Source organism: Lepidothrix coronata, unplaced genomic scaffold (assembly GCF_001604755.1).
Source record: "Lepidothrix coronata isolate B3197 unplaced genomic scaffold, Lepidothrix_coronata-1.0 Scaffold40, whole genome shotgun sequence".
Taxonomy (NCBI): domain Eukaryota; kingdom Metazoa; phylum Chordata; class Aves; order Passeriformes; family Pipridae; genus Lepidothrix; species Lepidothrix coronata.
In genome coordinates, this window is record NW_016690220.1 from 5,009,952 (window position 1) to 5,023,049 (window position 13,098).

Below are 13,098 nucleotides of genomic sequence, written 5' to 3' on the forward strand. Positions count from 1 at the left end.
CTACACTTTAATTTTCCAACGTTCAGGAGTTACAACTCTCCAGTCATATTGAATTTCTTCTCCTAATTTTCCCCAGGTATGGAGAAGGGCACGTATTAGAAAATCTCAGTTTATACACACCATCAGAAATACAGTTATTTGAAGTTTTGTGTAGATCAATTTTTCATTTCAGGAAGAAGCATTACATGGGATAGTACCTCTCCATACTTAATAAACAAAGAAAAAAAAAGAAACAAATTAAATTTTCCCAAAAAAGCTACTTAATATAAAGAGTGCCATCTGCTGGCACGATTGAAGTGAGGCATTGTTCATAGGCATCGAGGTTCAATAAAGTTTTGCTAGGCCCTGTTAAGGGCACATTTCAACTCTAAGCTATTTCACACTTTCAATTTTACTTATTCATGGTACTGCCTTTTACAGAATAAAAGTGCAGTCAAGCACAGTGGTGTAGACAGCTCTTGTTGTGTGAACATGGTGGGGAAAAGCATCATTTATTAATTCACATTTTTATATTCACAGGGTGTCTTTGTTGATTTGGGATTTCTTTGTCTATTTTTATTTTTCATCATTAATAGATTTTTAAACAAATATTTTTGAGAACCTGAAAATTAAAAATGTAAGAGATTTTCTAAAATACTGTGGGTGAGACTTTTAAAAGTACCTGCTTTCCACTCTACCTCATGCCAAACGTATTTATATAATTGTCAAACAGCTTCAAAAATCCAACTTGCAGGTCTCGGGTTTAGAAGCACATTATTGATAAAATACTGTTGTATACCTTCTTGGTCATGTGAATCTTCTACAAAGGCATGTGGATCAAGCCTTCCTGACTCATAAAATGTTACTTAAATACCCTTTAAAAGTACTGCCTCCTCCATAACCAGGATAAAATGTATGTTGCCTGCAGTTGTCCCAGGTCCTGGCCTGTGCCAACAACAAGTTGAACAGTGAGGATAAGTAGAGGGGATGAGGATGGAGGAAAGAGGGAGACAGTGTGCTACCTTACAAAAAACTCATTTGTCTAAAACCGAAGTTAAAGTAACATTGCCCTTTGCTAGCTCAATGACTACTTACTGAAGAAGTCTACTTTGCATTTGGGTGTTACCATTATTAGCAACATTTGAACTTCATGTTGTATTGGTGAAGTAAAAAAAAAAAAATCTTAGAAAGTCCACATTCGCTGCAAGGATAATAAGATTTTTATTGTTCTGAAACACTGGAGTTCAATTTCTGATTTCCAGCAGGTTCACAGCAAAAGATACTTTATAGTCTTCCCTAAAAAATTATCATTCAGATCATGACTAACTCACACTCCCTCCTCTTACTTTTTTTGAGGTCATTACATGACAAAGTGTACCAGACCAATTCCTGAATAGTTAAGCTCCTTCCATATCTCTTTTCTAATGATAACAGCTTTTCCATTTTGCTTTTCTTATAATGTAGTTTCATATCCGACTCTTCGTTTGACTTCCTCCACTTTGTTGTGCAGTTCCAATGAATTATTGAGGCAGTTTCCAGTTAAATCTCACTATCCAAATTAAGCATTCCTATTTTTAACTACCCACTTCACTATTATCCTCAAAGCATTTACTTCCTCTCTACTGTCCATTCTCTTATTAGTCAGATTAGCAAAAATCCAAGAGGGTCACTTCTCCAGGTACTTAACCAGGCAAATATCTCAAACTCTGGATTGGTGCTTTCACCAGTCCTGATGATATTATCTTCCCAAATATTTGCTCTCTCGGTCTGTGAAATAGAAGAAAGATCTTTGAACATCTTCCCCCATCTAGCACAACTCTCTTTGAGCAGCTCAAGCAAGTTTCTTATTCTTACAGTCAAATGGTAGAATGACAGCAAAAGGATTCTTCCCCAGCCTATTTAGAATGACTTTCACACTCTGCCAGCCCCTCACAGCATTATGCTTGGACAGACTTCACACAAGACTGTTTTCCATTTCCATCCACTTTGATGGCCAGTCTGTTAATATTTCTTATGAAAAAAAGTGATCTTTCAGAGCAGCCTTAGGTTCCTATGAAACTTTGGCCTTCTTGCTTCCTTTTTGCTTTCCACTTATCTTTGTCTTCTCTTTTTCTTCAGCCACTAGCCCCTGCTGTTACCATTTACTCAGTCTCTTCTTTCATGCTGCTCAGTATTCTGTCTCTACAGGTTGCACCTCATCACTCCTTCCACAGAACAAACTCCTTCCACAGAGAAAACTTCTTCCACAGATTTCCTTCACATTCTGGTATTTTCCTCTGCCCTGTCATCATTTTAATATATTTCTAGAGGTCTCCTTTTCATCTGGGGATCTGCCAATCAACCCATCTGCAACTACAGTTATGTTCATGCTCTTTCCTTTCATCTTATCTGTCATACTCAAATGCATTTCTATATTCTACCCTCATTTCTAGCAGCATTTATGTCTCTCACACCTCTTTATTTTCCTGAACATTATGAGATGACCCTTCATGCATATGTAAATTCTGTCAGAAACTCACTGAAGGATAACATACACCTTACAGCTTCTGCATCCAGTCATCTTCATCTTTCTGCCATATTTTGGTCTTCTCCACTGGTGCCCAAGATGCTGTTTTTTCTCCCTTACCCTAGGTTTAAAATCAAACAAACCATCTGCATACCAGGGTCCTCTCCAAAATTCTTCTTTTACTAGACTCATACCAGCCTCTAGTTGCTTTGATTCTGACACCTTCTTACCTACGTTAGCCCACCACTTCATTTAGGGTTAACTATGATCAAAGGCCATGATCAAAGACTTCCTCTTTGTGCTGTTTAAACTAAGCCATATGGCTTTGCAACACAGCTTATCTAGTCTTGTTTGAACTGGTTGTGTGCTTCTATGCACAGCAATCACTTCCAATCATAGTAAGAAATCCATGTGAATTTTCTGATGCACTTATGCCAAAGCTCACATTACAGTTACCCCGGGCAGAGAAGCTGCCTGGTGCTTTGGAAGCCTGAACCAGAATTTCACAACTCCACCCTCATTCAGCACTAAATACCTGTCAGGAGGTGAGTATGCTTTGCTTTTGGGGTGTTAATTTGGTGGAGTTTTCTTCTTTTTCAAAAGCAAAACACCAAAATAGAGTTCAAGCACAACCAAAAGTACAGGGTGATGCTGATGATAATTTGAGAAAAAAATGCTGAGAGCCCAGAACCTTCATAATGCAGCTGCTGATATATACATGATAAATACAGGGAAAGGCTTAATATTATGGACCTCTCAGTTCAGTCAGGGTGAACTACCAGTTGTAGATCTCCTCTGACACAGCTAATTGTTTTCACTAAATATAGTTCATTAGTGTCTAGACATCACTGATTCACCCTTCACATCTTCTTCTTCTCAAAATAAAAATGGGAACCAAAATCTAAATTTCAACTTAATTCTCCAGAGGCAGAAGGTGAAAAGAGTGTATTTCGCTTTATTAAAAAGGCCTACAAGCATTTTGGTTGCAATATAAAAACCCTTTCTGGAAAAAAACAACCAGTATCATGATGGTACCCAACACTGCAATAGATTATAATAATTTATAGGAAGGCTATATCTCCAAAAAAAAAACCAAGAGTGAGAAATAGAACTGGAAAGACATCCCTTGATGAACTTCACGTGTTTTTTATATGTGAAACTTAGACTCTTAAATCACTGGATCAGAAATATTTGTCAAGCTGACTGCAGGCCCTATAGTCTTAGTTCTTTAGTCTTTTTTTAATATGGAGATCGAAGTGCTGTATGCTATACCTCCCTTCTCCCAGAATTTCAGTTAACAATAATGTACATATTTTCTTGATAATCTTTACAATTTCTATCATGAAAATATAATATTCAGAAAACACTAATGTATCAATTCAGATTCCAGAACTCTAATGGCATGAACACTAATATATTGTACTGATACAGCTAAAACTTGGACTAAAGAATCAAAATAATATGTTTATAAACGCCATATATTAGACTGCCTGGTTTGTTACAAGGTAATAAACAGAAAAGCTTGCATCTAGTCACTCGTGGTTGTTAAATAAGATTCTTTGTGACTTGGAAAAAAACTAGAACACAATGAAGAATTATCAGTGCATTCTCCACGGAAGTCATCTACATGTGTTTATTTAATAAACAGAAGATGGCTTTATTATACACATTTGATTTCCATATGCAATCGTCTCCTTATCTGTCACTTGTATCTAAGCAGGGTGCTTTATACAAATCTGAAAATGAAAAATTCAGAGCAGGGCACAGGAAACTCATTTAATGTCGAGTGCAGTCAAAATCAAGATTTCTTTATTTGTAGTAACAACGCTGTTAAATCAGAAAATTACTCTCCTTTTCTGCATGTCCTTCTTCCTTTACAATTCAGTTGTTTGATCATAAATTGTCGAGTGCAATGACTTGTCTCCTCCACTTTCCACACTGGTCGAGACAGATTAAAAACTCCGGCATACCACCAACCAGTCTCAGCATACCATTAGCATATATATGAGATTTGAGACATTTTCTAATATTCTCCAGCAGAACTCATCTGTCAGCCAGGTGATGAATTATAAAAACTCTTAGCTTGTTTAGAAAAGAGAGGGGGAGAGTGAGAGAGAGAAAGAGAAAGAGAAAGAGAGACAGAAGAGGAAAACACGATCCCACCTTTCTTTTTCATTTTACCGATCTAACTTTGCAGTTAGTCATATAAATAAACATTATCCAAAATAAAAGAGACACAGTGTGAAAGATTTAAACACATGAGCAGCAGAGCACATTTAAAAGCTCATGGAAGTGGATACAATTATGGAGTGGTCAATGATCTACATAAATAATTTTTAACAAATTTTTTTCCACCTCATAATAACAAAGATTCATAAGGTGCATTATAAAATTCACACAGCTATCAGAAGCTGATAAACCAGCACAGGGACTGTTTAGGAAATAGTGGGAAAATTAAAATGCAAAATTCATGCAATTCACAGAAGGAGTGGGGTAGGGGTTTTTTTCAAATGTTCATGAATTCAACAAGTTTTCCTGCACAATGTGAAAATTCTGTGTATTCAATTAAAAAAAATTAGTCTCCCTTATTTGGATTTCATTAACATGTTCAGGTTTTTTCCCTGATTAGAAGGTGGAAAGTGGACAGTGATTTCTTGTGACTTAAATTAACAAACCTATGTCCACTATGAGTGGGAAACAGCAAACACATGATGTTACAAAGAATGACTACCCTTTCAAATATGTCAGTAGATAATTACACCTTATGAGTATATTTGAAAACTATCAAATTATTACATGAATGTTTTACATTAAAGAAGGGTTAAAGTTTATCATAATAATTTACACAATCATCAACTCCCAATACCATTGTAGAACCTGATACTAACTAAAACCAACTTGTATTTCCTGTGGACTCTTGGAATTAGAACTGGGAAAATATTAAAACATATATTTTTCCATAGAAAAGTCTTCTCAGGAACAAAGCTTTTCAAAAGCTCTAGGAAAATTTGGTAAATACTATAAAAAAAGGAAGAAGGGAGATTTTTTAAAACACCATTTTTTTCATGCCAACATTTTTAACATATTAATTTCTTAATGTGACCACAAAAACGGTTTATTTCTATATTTCGAGGGGGGAAATTGATTCAACTGTTTGTTTTCAAAATAGTGTTTTTGTTTAAAAATTAACCTACCCAGAAAAAAATGAAAAATAAAATTAGAAGAAATGAAATAAAGCACTTATTTTTCATAAATTGCACTAAAAAAATAATCGTAATATGTTCGTAGTATCTAACAGTGTAAGTATGACAAGTCAAATTCAATTAGAATTTAATTAGAAGTTTTGTTATTAAATGTATGAGTAAAACTATGCATATATTAACTTGCTTTTTACCCATAAATACCTTTGAGATTTAGGGCACTACATATCAGTCTGGTATAAGCTACGGAATAAAAACACCATTATTTTTTTAGGTGGGAATGTGGATAGAAAAAATGACAGATTTATTTTGGTAAACAATTTGATAGAAGGTTGGGATACAATCCTATTAACAATAGTATGGTATTTGTGTTAATATACAAGAGATCTCTATCATAGGATAAAGGTTTTAGCCAATAGAGTGACATTATCTGTACATACATGGACTAAGAAATTAAGAAATTAATGTATACAGATTATTTGAAATATAAAATAGCATATTTAAGGAATAGTTATTTGGAACTGATCTTGAATGCCAGGTAATCAATTTTTTTTCTGCTAAACTATGAAGCTTGTGAGAGCACAAGTTAGCAGCTAATGAGCTGCTTTTCCAGTTGGAGCACTTGTTCCAAGTTCTAGTGATAAGCAGAGCTATCAAATCATAACCTGTTTTGGTTTCCATTCGCAGATGTACACAACACCATTATTAATTCTTGCATTTATAAAGCAGAATCAATTTAAGGAACAGATATCTAACTAGAACTTTCTCTACATGATAGTCATTGGTTGCAATACATCGGCTTTTTTCAGGCATTTAATTATGAACAATTTTTGTAAATTCAGTTTCAGACCAATACTTCCCCACCAAGTGCTTCCATTTACCACCAAAGAAAAGCAGCAGCATGCTACTAAACCCATTAATAGCCACTACTTGTTTAAGCAGTTCTTTACAACATATAAAGATATATATATAAAGATATATAAACATAAACTATGCTTCAATAAGAGCATAATAAGAAATGCAGTGCATAATGCTACTGTATTGCCAGGTTTCACTAAAGCCATAGAAAAGTGTGACTTGAACATCCAGCTATTTCTTTATCCATTTACCCAATATATTCAGTGAAAGTACTAACACAAGAAACATTACACTGAGGTACTTCCTCCTGATATTCATTATGTTTTGGAGTTAAAACTAAGGCCCTTTAAGATTCTGAAAAAATCTCACTCACACTAAAGAAGAGTGTTCTAGGACTAAAAAAGATAGCATTGGAAATCAAAACAGATGTTCTTGCAAGGCTGCAAAGCCAGTGTTGTAGATTTAAGTGATCCGGATAAGTTGCAAGCTGAAACTTTCAGAGATTTGCCAGCAAAACTTAGCAGTAAAAATCTGGCTAATATTAAAAGCAGAAATGCTTTTTCAACATAATCCTAAATGGATTTATTGTATCTCATTTTCTTAAGAAGCTTCAGTGAAGAAGTGGAATGAGAAAAACTAGCATGCTTTTACCATCTTCACTAAGAAAAACAATGTGGAAAAAAACCCCCAAACCTGTAAATCTAAATCAAGTCCTAGAAAGCTCCTATTTATAATTGATTATAATTAGCAATAGAGTAATGAAACCAAATAAGAATATGGAATCCAAACTGACTTAAATTAACTTTGTAAACTCAGACCCATCTGCTGGTCAAAGCTGAAACAAAGATCTCACATTTGCTTTTAAGGAAGTTTGAGTCCGGCTGTGCACCAGGAGTTAGAGCTGAGGACTTTCTTCTTCTAAGACATCACAAAACAGTGTATGCAAAACAGAAATTAGATTTTGCTTACAGCATAGATAATATATATTTAGCAGTTTATCCTTTAAAAAACTTGGTCAAGAAAATTCTTGGTTGATTCTTCACTGATCTGTTCTAGTATTTGCAGCTGTACAAAGAAAGAAGAGGAGAATAAAGGACAAGTAGCTTCTTTGTATGATATAATAAGCAAGATTATTGGCTGAAGAAGTCTCTTATCAATGCAAAATTCACGGACGAAAAAATATCACAGAAATTATGTTATTGGCACATTGATAAATGACATGCCTACTTAACTGGGATCACTGCCAAGGGACAGATCCAGTCTCATGCAGGGTTTCAGTCCCCCTTAACAGCACCAGCAGACAAAGTGGCAAGCAGTTTATTTTGTGGTGTTCACAGATCTCTCCGTATGTGGAACGGTAGGATAAATGTCCTTTAGTCATGCCATTATTGATCACTCTGGCATTAGTCTTACCAAATCAAAGTCATCTTAATATAGACTTTATACGTGTTTCAATTGATTTAAAATTCTTAAGCATTTACCTGGATGCTGCTTATAATAATTTCAATAAGCTCAACATACTGGAAATTAATGTCATAATCAAGATATTTGTTAAATACGGATAGGTACATTTCAAATGCAAAGACACTAATACCAGACACTTCCATTGCTGCCACAATGCTTTTATCCCATGTTAAAAATAACTCAGACACAGCAGTGTTTTAGGTGGGCTTCCCGCTAACACCCTGAACCCAAGACCATGTTCTAATACTGGGCAGCTTCAATGACTGCAAAAACAAAACGTGGCTCTTGGCCTAGGTAATCTTCTATTTAGGAAGATTATTGATCCAGCTCCTCTCTAAACTGTGCCACTTCCCATCTGGAACAGCTTAGAGAAGGAAGAATGCATATTTAAGACCAGTTGTCTTTAAAAGAAATTTATGATGATGATGGAAAACAGGAAGAGATTGTGTTAGTCGTCAAAACCTCTTTAAAGCTGCCTTTTCATAGTGAATTATCAAAAACTAACCATTTCAACAGAACTTGCTGAATCAAATTCTCCTTTCACTATGAGCTATTTTGCTGTTTGTTATTATCTCTTTCATTTTATCTCCTCTTTCCTTCTTTGTTTTTTCGTTTCCTTTGGCCACTTAATAAACAGACCTTTACACAACAAATGGATTCCCCATCTTCACCTCCCAGGTGAATACTGTAACCACTAGGCTGTAAAATTTCTCTCTCTCAAGCTACTCTACGCACAGCAGTGCAGTTTTAATAGGAAGGGAGAAAAGTGATTCCAGCTCGGCCCCTCAGCAGGCAGCATTGTTGGAGATACTGATTTGAAGTCTTTCAGGCAGCTGGAGCTGGCTCAGACTTCTCAGTAATGCCAGCAAAATTGAATTTTGCCTTCTGAACACTACCATAAGAGTGAGACACTCTTCCCATGGGTAAGGAAAGTGCAGGGAGGAGGAGTGGCACCCTGACTGAATAAAGCAGTGAGGAGCTCACAGATCCTCTCCTGTCTGCACTGATGTGAGACATCGCAGCACTGACTGGGTATGGATCTCATCCAGAAGCAGAGGCTTCCCCATTCCCGCTTACCCTTTCTGTACAGCAGCAACTGCAGCCAACCCAGTTACAGTTATGTTGCTGCTCTATACAACTCCTTGCTTTGCCTGTTTCTGGAGATAGCCCTGTCAGCAGTGAAGGGCTTTCAGTCCGATCTTCTGATGACTTGAACACGTCCAGAAACTGCTTTTCTAACACTGAACTTCTCCAGACAAATTGCCAAAAAAGTTATTAGCTGTCCCTGTATTTTCAGGTGAGTCCCATCCCAGCAGTCACTAATCCAATACCATCTCCAAACACTTCCTGGAGTCAGATTTTTAAAGGATTCAGAATTAGATAGAAAATCTACTCTTTTGCTTCTAGATGGTCTAAACTGCTCTGATTGATCAAGCCTGGGACAATTCTGGTTGACTAAAAAAGCCAAGATGTCTGGGAGCCAACATTCAGCAGACGAGATGCGATTTACAATCTCAGATTTAGAACCACAGGCTTAAATTAATTCTGTTTCTTTAGGTGCGTAAGTCCATTCATGTATGGGTAGCATGAAGTTTTATGGAAATCTCATCAGTTGCAGTACTCACATTAAATAGCAGACCTATACTTTCAGGTATAGGTCTAATATGTGCACTTTATATAGCACTAACAGCATGTCACAAGATGCTCACAAAATAAAGTACATTCCTGTATAAGCTTTCTCAGATAAATCTTTTTGACCACACAGCCCGCTCACCAAACATGCATGCACAACGAAGAATGATTTAGGTTAACATAATGGTGAAATGGAGGGCCAACAACTGAAGTCATATAAGCTTCAAAAACAACATAATATAAAATATCCTAACATACATGAAGATTAAATGCGCTGTGTGAAAGCTGTAAAAAAAATCCCAAATCCTGCTCTTGCCTGCTACCTGCTTACATAATACTGACACTTTGTAAAACTATTTCCAAAAGTCAAATTTTAAGAAAAGGCTGATGCATTTTGTACATACTATTACACCCAAAAGACTCATCCTGTACTGAAAGATACAGGAATACCAAGACTCCTAAACAAGCTATAAGGTGAGTAGATTTGATGCTTAGCTTGCTTTTAGTACCAGTCAGGGATTTGCTACTTTTGCAAAAACTTATTTATTATTTTTATTTTTAAAACATTGTAATTTTATTATTCATTATTTTATTATTTGGAAAAATATTATTTTTAATGATGGAAAAATAAGAAAACAGGGTACAAAAACACAAAGGTAACAGTTAATTATCCCCATTTCTTTATATTTTTGTTACATCAGATGCATCTAATAAGAACTACAGAACTATTCAGACCTATTAAGAGCTAAAATACAAAATTTTCTTAGATAAAAAAACATTTCTTACAATATGTCTAGATTTTTAAGCTATATCAATTACATCAAATATATTCAAAACATACTGACATCTAGTATGGAAAAGTAAGGTCTACTAAAAAAAAAAACAAACTACACTAATTTCTGAGTAGACCTTGCAATAATCGTCAGCTAGGACAGGACTCCATAACCTTCAGATTTCAGGAGAGAATATCCCTGTAATTAAAATGGAACAGAGCTTGGGGAGTCAAGAAATTGCAGGAGAACAAAGACATCAGGCTAAAAGCAGTAAATCAAGTGCTGACTCCAGGGAGGAAGGAGTAGATCAAGTGGGGCTAGAAAATGGGACTAAAATTCATAAAAGTTAGGCAGAGATGTGCAAAGTGGAAAGCACAGCAGCACAGCAGGAGAAGTGAGAGAAGCATCCAGCAGAAAAGGTAACCTCCAGACTGTCTGGAGAATCAGGAACAGCAAGTACTGCTTTATTTATCTTTTTTAAAAATCCATGTTCCAAATGTATTAGGGTTTTTGGAAATTCTAGGAAAACAATTTTTATGTTATAAACTGAACATTCATGGATACTCACTGAAGATATGTTTCCAAAAAGCCTACATGGCTCAACTCTAAAGGCACGAGACATTCTACTTTCATGCAGAGGGGACTATATCCCCAGCATTTACAAAAACATTTTACAGTAGGCCAGTTCTGGATTTAAGTTGTTACATTCTGCGATTTGCTATCCTTCCTGGCTTATTTTCCTGTGAAGAAAGATGACTCAGAAGGGTCTCAACTACATATGTTTAAGGGAGGACTTTGGTCAGAATAAAGAGAGTTTTGATGTTTACATAAGGTAAGAAAAGCAATTTGTGGTTAAATATGGCAGACATATTGCGGGAAAAGGTCCAGTTCCAACTCATGGAATTTGACATACATGCATTTTTTAGGTTAAAACTCTGCTGTAAAATGCAGATCATATGACTTACACTTGAACTGAGATGAAAACTCAGTGAATCTCTGACAAGTGTCTGCTCTCCAGCACTAGGTCCAGGGGTGTCTACAATCAGCTCGTATCTCCATTTTGAATGACAGTGTTTCCTAAGCACTGACATAGTCTTGCAAATGCATTACCCTTCTCTAAGCTAACACACCATAATCTGTGATGGGACCAGGAGATGGTTGAAGACACATGTAACTGTCTCGGTTTCATCATGCACATATGGACCTTTCCTCAAGATACTTGGACAATGATGAATTCAGCCTATTCCAGTGCTCAGTCATAGACATGGTAAAATACCTTTCTTTTCCAGAAACAGCCTACCAGACAACTCAGCCAAAAGCTAAGGGACCAAAGTGCTAGACACTCCTGCAGCCTGCAGGAGTCGAAATCCATAGTTCTCACTTTCCCGGAAAGGACCCTTTACCTCTGGAGTACTGATACGGCCTAGGACTGGTCCACCTTTCATCTTACCTGAGGATGTGAGGGCACTATCAGAAAATAAAAGATGAGCTGAATAATTTCATATGCAACTTCAGCTTATGCAGCTTCAGCTCAGGCACCCAAATTACAGCAGCAGTAATGCTCCATGTGCCCTTGTCCCATGTAGACCAAGATCCAGCTTTAAGCATTCTTTACCTTTTGAGTTCTTATCTCTTCATTGCCTAGATAGATAGGGAGTTTAGATAACTAGTTTACATGTTTAAACTATTCTTGTTAGCACCTTAGGTCTGTGTTCATTCAGATGCTGTGTGTCTAACATGGGTTGTCTAATCTTGACCACGATTACAGCCTGCTAGGGTCCAAGCCCACTGCAACAGGAGAATACTGGTTAGCATCACAGGCATTGTAAAAAAAAGATAGTATGTCAAATATGAATTTGAAAAATTATAAAACACATCTGATGGTTGTGAAAGGGAGGATTAAAATTGTTCAGTGATTACAGTAGTTGCTAGTTCATTCCCAGCATAGGTTATTACTTCATCCTCAATGTACCCTTTTCATAAATAATCAAAAAAACCTTACCACATGCTTGGAACAATAATGCTATCCAGAATGGCAGCAATCTCTTTCTTAGTAAGAGAAGACATAAGTCAACGTCTTTCAAGACTACCACAGACCTCAGCTCTCTTCAGGTCTTTTTGCTATGGTAAGTGTAAAAGAAGAACAAATCATTGCATTAGTAAAGAAAATGTTGATAAAATTCCTTTAAGGAGTTACATCTCCAACATCATCTGCAGTTAGCCATTTGATTCAATCCACTTCCTCATAATGCACCCTCAAATGGTAAGCATGGTAGAAGAGTGTTTCAGTGACAGCTGCAATAGTCATTGTTTGCTCTTGGCAAGATTCTGTTCATTACCCAATGTCACAATTTAGCTAGAGAAGTTACTATTAAATAAAGTTACTAAGAACTTTATGAATCTAATAACAGTGAAGCTGAATTATACATGTAATTAATCATTAAAATCAATTAAATATGTTCTCTCCAAAGACCAAGAGTTCTACCCCTCATATCTGCTTTCTGGTATATTTTACATATGAATGTAGAAGTCAGTGGAAGTACACCTCATTGGAATCAGGACTACTTTTACTCCCACTAAAATTTGAGAGAATTACATAGGATGGCCAGGTTCATGACACCCCGTCATATGCTGCCACAGACAATCTTATGGGATCGAGGATATAGTCTGATGAAAGAATATGTTT

At 36.1% G+C, this 13,098-nt stretch overlaps 1 long non-coding RNA gene across 3 annotated transcripts in view; it reads right to left on the minus strand.

Moving 5' to 3' along the window:
* Positions 1-11,472: 11,472 nt before the first annotated feature.
* LOC108496447 overlaps positions 11,473-13,098 on the minus strand; it is a 66,202-nt gene continuing 64,576 nt past the window's right edge. For 2 of the 3 annotated variants that reach the window (XR_001874464.1, XR_001874465.1), the window contains one exon: positions 12,210-12,533. This is a non-coding gene — a long non-coding RNA (uncharacterized LOC108496447). The other variant, XR_001874466.1, reaches the window with a different exon arrangement.